Source organism: Myotis davidii, unplaced genomic scaffold, assembly GCF_000327345.1.
Source record: "Myotis davidii unplaced genomic scaffold, ASM32734v1 scaffold89, whole genome shotgun sequence".
In the NCBI taxonomy this organism is placed as follows: Eukaryota; Metazoa; Chordata; class Mammalia; order Chiroptera; family Vespertilionidae; genus Myotis; species Myotis davidii.
The window spans coordinates 1,377,041-1,384,157 of NW_006300372.1; the positions used below are offsets into that span (position 1 = coordinate 1,377,041).

At 43.9% G+C, this 7,117-nt stretch overlaps 1 protein-coding gene across 4 annotated transcripts in view; it reads right to left on the reverse strand.

Moving 5' to 3' along the window:
* The window catches only part of FGF1 (fibroblast growth factor 1), a 95,112-nt gene that overhangs the window by 23,015 nt on the left and 64,980 nt on the right, over window positions 1–7,117 (reverse strand). The window lies entirely within an intron of this gene.

The following is a 7,117-nucleotide window of genomic DNA, read 5'->3' on the forward strand; positions in this document are numbered from 1 at the left end:
GGTGCAACGTACAGGCAGGGAAAGGGAGCCTGGGGGGCAGGGCTCTGGTCGGCTGGGAGCCACAGACTGGCCAGGTGATGCCCACGGTAATGGGCCCATGTGGTGGCCGGCAGCTAAGGACGGATAGTCCTGGCAGGGGAGGGATTGTCTGGCCATTTCTCACTTCCAATTGGACACGGCTTTGGATCAAGCTGTGTGATTTTTAGAACTTTAAATTTAATCATTTGACCAAGGGAAAAGAAAATAATGTGTTGGTCCCTCCTTCTGATCCACACACATCCTCAAATTAAATACCGAAGTTGCACTAAAATAACCCCCAGGGTCTGGCTGGAACCCACAAAAGGCGAGAGGCCGGCGCTGAGGTTTTGCCCTCTATCCTCCCACGGTTTTGATTTGGGCACCGCCAGGCCCAGGTGCAGAGATAGCAGAGAGCCCAGGCTCGAGACCTGGAGGACTTGCGTGGCGGCCTCCCACAATAGTGACAGCCGAGGGGTAATGTGTAAAGGAAAATTCTGTGTTTGCCGGTGGGAACAGAACCGTAACTGGGGAGCCTTATGTGGGGGTGTTACATGGGATTTTTAAAGGGCAAACACTGTGCCAAGGGAAGTTTTTTGAGACAGATCGTTATGAAGGCTATGCCAGTCGTTGCCTGCTTCCACAGCTCTCCACGCATCCTCATGACACACAGAGAGGGTGTCCTTGTGCACAGGCCATCTTCATCCTAATTACTGTCTAATGAGACATACTTATGATGACACAGAAACCACCATATTGCATATTATAATCCTCTAACGTCCTCCATGCCCACTATCCACAAATTTGTAAAATTAGTGTAAAAACGTATCAATTATGCCTCTGAGGATTAAAAAGCAAAGCCAACAAACACTAGAATTTTACAGCATCTACTTGTCCCCACCGTTTAGGAGAATGACGTACCGGTGACTCAAGGACTGTACAAGGCAGAGGCGAAGAGACCAGGACCCTGACATGGAACCTTCGTAGGTAGGTGTGAGTAGATGCTGGTTGTACACATTGGTTATCAGGTGGCCTTATCATAATAATGATCATCATCATTAGCATTGTATTCTGGGCTACAAGCTGACTCATATAATTCTCAACACCACCCTTTGAAACAGACACTAATCTCCCCCATTTTATAAATAAAATGTAGCCAAAACGTAGAACTGTTTAGTGGTCTGTCCAAGGTCAACAGCTGGTACGTGGTGTCTCTGAGCCTCCAGACGGGGCTCTTGAAACAAAGCCCTAATGTGCCCTTACTCACCAGGAAAGGGTTCAGTGACCTCACTGATACTGCAGTGTTCTAGTCATCCCGCCCCCTCCACGGTTTCCCTCTCTGTGGTTTCAGTTACCCACGGTCAACCGTGGTCTAAAAATATTAAATGAAAAACTCCAGAAATAAAACATTTCCTAAGTTTTAAATTGTGCAGCACTCGGAGTCGCCTGAAAAAATCTCACACTGTCCCGCTCCATCCCTCCCAGGACATGAGTCTCCCTTTGGCCAGCATATTCATGCTGGACACACAGCCACCTGTTGTCTCTTAGTGGCCGTCTTAGTTATCAGATCGATTGTTGTGGTATCATAGTGCTTGTGTTCAAGTCACCCCTACGTTATGGCCGTTCACCTAACTTCCACTACAGTATATTGGTATAACTGCTCTATATTATTATTCATTATTGTTGTTCGTCTCTTACTGTGCCCAATTTAGAGATTACACTTTGTCACAGGTATGTATATGTAGGAAAACGTAGTATACAGGTATAAGGTGTGGTGCTGTCTGTGGTTTCAGGCAAAAATTGTTTACTTGTGACCCAGACGTTGGTTATCACCATCACCATCACCAACAGTCTCGGCTTTCGCCCCCATGCCAACCTTACAGTGGGACTCCCGGTGTCGCTCATTCCCCAGCGGAACCCACATCACTAGGTGTCAGGAGCCCTGGGAATGTCACAGAAAGCCAGCCAGCCCCCTCCATTCTCCACACTCGCCATCCATCCACCCATCCCTGGAACAGCCTCATGGAGCTACTCCACAGAAATTAATTCCGCTGTAAATGGAGGCAACAGTTTGGATAGTTTGTCCTGGTGACTTTGTAATTGGGGATCATTTTGGAAGCGTCCATTTGTTTCTCTGCTCTAGGCATTTTAGTGTTTCTGGTACATCTGCTATCTGCAGCCACATGGGCCAGTCACACTAGCCCCACTTTCAGTTAATAGTTTGATGTCCCTCCACAAACCCCCAAAGAGAATTTTGCATATTCCATGTAAACATATATTTAAAGTCAGAGCATCCCAGATATGCTCTTCATATATGGTAAAACTCTGTCCAGCCCTTTCACATAGTACAATAACAGATAGAAACTTAATTCAGTTTACATTGATTCCACAGGGAAGACAGCAGATTTTACCTTGCACAGCACGCTGCATTTCCTTCTCAAATCCTCATTCTTTCTTTCAGAGCCTTTTCTTTCATCCACAGACCTCTACGTCTCTGTGTCCGCCTCTGTTTTGTTTTGTTTTTTTCTCTCTCTCTTAGTCTCTCTCAGCCCTTTTCCCACCCAGCCTCTTCACCTCCCTCTCACTCCACTTGCTTCTGCATCCCTTCTGACATGAAGCAATTTGGTTCTTCCAAACATGGCCCTCTTCACCCATCACCTCCCCATTAGCACAGAATAATTACAAGATGCCCCTTCCTTCAAATACAACTAAGAGATCATTAATATTCTTTGTTTTATCAATTTTTTCCCAAGCACTTACTAAGTTATATCCTTAATTTGTGGCAGGAGATAATAATTGTATATTAGTGCTGCCATTTAACTATAGAAATAGCCACTTGTAATGTCAGTCTTTAGTGGACAGACTTTTGTTTCTTGTTGTGCCTGGGTTTTCTCAAATGGAAGTCCCACGTGCCCCTGATTGTGCGTGTTAAGGAGGCCGCCCTTCTGGATCCAGCAGCCATGGAGAGTCTCCATTAGGACATGTTCTAAGTGTTGGGCATGGATTTGGCTCTATTTGTATTCTTGCTTCCATCCCATTGGGATGAAGGGGAACAGATGCACAGAAGGCGGACTGAGGTTGGAGGCACCAGCTCTGGCCAAGGACCATCCTAATGCTCTCCCTCCCGGACTTCATCACTGCGGGGCTCTCTCCAGCTAAACCACCTCTGCAGGGGTCAGTAGGCACCCCTCCTTCCGGATTACAGGGCAGCCTGCGGTTATGCCCGGCTGAGACTCTGCTCTCTGCCTGCTCCCCCAGGAGGAGGGTCAGTAATGGATGGTTTACTGGCTTCAGATTGCTCCCATCACCCCTCAGTGCAGATCCATACCTGGAAACCCGGTGGGGACCTGCTGACTCCTGAAAATAAGCCTTGAGTCAACATGAAATTGATAGACTGTGGAAGCAGCATTTATGAATCAGCTGACACTTAAAAAAATGACAACCCTTTTGTTGCTGAAGGAAACACCAGAGACATGAAAAGCCCGCCCCCCTTTTTTGTCTTATTACAGTTTACCAATATTTTAAGCAGTGGTTGGTCCACAGTTCCTTGCCAATACAGTATTTGTTAGAGGATAGGAATAAAGGAAGTCTATGAGGTGATAAAACCATTAGGCAGCAGCCTTAGCAAGCCCTTGGGGATTTACACGAATTGCTCTAATAAATGAATCCATTAACTCCATGAAATCAGGCATTAAGCATGATGGAAATTTATAAGCTCTGCTTCTTGTTATTACTATCCTCTTGTTGGCTGTTGGGGGAAGGAGTTATGTCTCTCTCTCCCTCGCCCTCTCTTCCTCTCTGTCCTTCTGTGGGTGCATGTGCATGCGTGTGCATGCGTGTGTGTGTGTGTCTGTGTGTGTGTTGGGAGATGTCAAAGATCAAGTGGACTTCATGCCATTGTTGTATGCTAAGCCCAGCCTTTTGAAATTTGCGGCACTAGTGAGATTTTGGGAAAACCTGAAGATTTTCTTATTAGTGACACCAAAGTGAAGAGAACACCAAACCTTTGGAACATCCATGTTAAAGGCTGACATATTTTGTCAGCTGTAGCTTTTGGAGGAGAGCGTGAATTCTCACACACGAACAGGATGCTAAGTGTACACCCTTGCCCAGGAATACACAGTCACTTTTTCAATGTGGTACAGTGAGCAACACCGTACAGCCCCTTCGATGCACTAATCGGCTCTGGGAACCTGGGCGAGTCATTCACCCCTTCCCAGATGTGTCCCCTAACATTCCCCACCCTGCCTGGGCTCAAAAGTCATGACAGCACTTGGAAAGAATAGAACTATGACCTGACCGGTAGGAGATATGAGTAACTGGTTATGTTGAACCAGTCAAGGCTTGAGGTGGTCTAGGTCAGCCCTGATTGAATGCTTAATTTAAAGTAATTTTTAAACTGGTATGAAACTATAATTTTTTAGTCCCTCTCATATTTGGCAGAAATTAAGCCCCCACCCCCACCCCGCCAATCATTTAAGCCACCAAGATAGCAGAGAAATGAAGGAGGCAAAGGGAAAGCAGTGTTATGTGTGGCAGAATCCCGGTCACCATTTCAGGCTCAATCCTCAGTTTACCCACAGTTATTGAGGTGACCTTTGTGAAGCCTGCTATAGGAACAAGATGTTTGTGCTCAGTTTGACCCTGGCCACTAAGCTGGAAGGGAATACTCACAGTTCTAAGAATCAATGGAAAACAAATGCTGATTTTTTATTTTTGTTTTTAGCCCCTGTCACTGCTTACACATGCAGAATATCCATGAAGGGAGATATTTTGCAAAATATATAAAGCCACTGAAGGTAGATGCACAGGCATCTGTTAAGGTGGTAATTGGATGTGTCCGCCAACCCAGCATATGTAAAACAGGCCTCACCTTTGGTTCCAAGTACACTTTAAGTCTTCCCTCCCTATCTCTATGAATGGCATCACCTCATAACTTAACTATTTCTTATAGATATTAATTAACCTGGGTCTTATTAACTCAAAATGTGAGCTAATATTAAATATTAAAGTTAATATCAAATTTTAAAGGTAATTACTACAGAAAAGAAAAGAAATAGTATTCATTAATTCCAACCAGCAACTGGTAAGGAAAGGGAAATGAAACAAAATAAATAAAACTGTACTTATTCAAAAGAATCCAGGGAAAGAAATAGAAAAATTGCTAAAGATTAGGTGGTAGAAATTAATCCAAATGTATTATGATCACAATAAATGCAAATGGGCTAAATTTACTAGCTACTGGATTTTTTAAAAATTCATCTACACTGATTTCAGGAGACATATTTAAGACACAACGATACAGAAAAGTTAAAAACAAAAGGATGAAAAGTAGATACCAAATGTTAACAAAATTAAAAGTTGATATGGCGATAGTAATATCATATAAAGTAGGTCTAAGACCAAAAGAATGATTAAGGGTAAAAGGCATCACTGCATAGAGATAAGTAGAATAATCAACAGAAAGATATAAGAAAGCCTAAGCTTGTGGGATAATGACAGAGCCTGAAAATATATAAACAAAAATCGACAAATCCATAAGGAGAAGTTGACAAATCCACAATGGCGGTGGAAGATTTTAATATATTTCTCTTATAAATAATAGAGCAAACAGACAAAAAATATTAAGGATATAGAAGATTGAAATACACAACAAGCCCAATTGAATGAACATGAGAGAACTCTGCACCCCAAAATTAATGAACACCATTCCTCTCAAGGCCACTGGAGCATTTATAAAAATTGATCATGTATCAGGTCATAAGGCAAGACTCAACACAAACAGAAGAATCCATTTTGTCCATACTATTCTTTGGGTGGAGTGGAAAATCACTCACACCCCTCCTATTGGTGACAAAACCCTTTCTTTTGTACCTTTTTAATGTCTCCTAAAATCATCTTCCTCAGTCCCACTGTGGCTGCTTTAGTTCAGATGCAATACCTTCTCTCACCTGGGCTGCTGAGATAGGCAGCAGTGGTCCCCTTCTTCAGCACGGCTCTCTTTCAGTGCCCTTTGACCCTGCTGCTAGTGGCCTTTTTAACACATGAATCTGACCATCCATCTCTTGCTAAAGCTCTCTGACTGTGTCCATGGGTTCCCTGCCACCGTAAGGATAAGTATAACCCAGACCCCATCATGACGTATGAAGCTTTCATCATCTGCTCCTTGCCTAACCCCATTGCCTTTTCTCTTACTGACCTGTTTTTCTACTAGTCCCCCCACAGCCTCACACCAACATCATTCTTTCTCTCTCCCTTCCTCCACCCTTCAACCATGGCCTAGCTAAGTCATACTCATCCTTCAAAAATTTATCTCAGATATTCTCTCCTCCAGAAAGCCTGTCTGACACGTCCCCCCAACCTAACCTCCCTACTCTTCCTCCATACCACATGTACCAGTTTAGATGAGTTTATTCCCTAATGCTTCCATCGCCACACTGTATTTACTCTAGTACAGCACTGGTTGCAGTTGCCATACAGGGTCCCTGTTTAAATTCTTTAGTGGTATTCCAACAAGGCCTGCAGGGCTCTGTGAGAGCCAGCCCTGGCTTCCTCCCCTGCCTCATCTTCTACCTCACTCGCTTTCTAAATTAGCCTTTCATTTCCTTGAAATCACTGCCTCCCTCTGCTCCCTAACCCTTACCCATGCTCTTCCCTCTCTCTACAGCACTGTTCCTCTTCATCTTCTCTCTATCCCACCCACCCTGTTAACTCCTACTTTTCTTCAAGTCTTAGTTCAATTGCCAAAATCCTCGAGGAAGCTTTTCCTGACTTTCCTTAACTGGGTCAGGTTCCTCCAGTTCTCATAAGACCATTTAACACCTCCTCAGAGCTCTTACTTCAGTTTTTAATTACACATTCATTCTTTTCGTTATTTAATTAATGTCTCCCTTTACGTTGGGCTTGTCAGTTCCATGATAGTATAAATCAATGTCTTGCTCACTATGGTATCCCAGTGTCTGGCAAAATGCCTGGTGTCTAATAGGCACTTGATAAATATTTGTTGAATGAGTGAATGAATATAATTTAATTATGTTTACTTGACTGTCTCCTTCATTCGTCTCTAAGACCTTGGGCTGTTCTCCCCCCCCGCCCCGCGCCC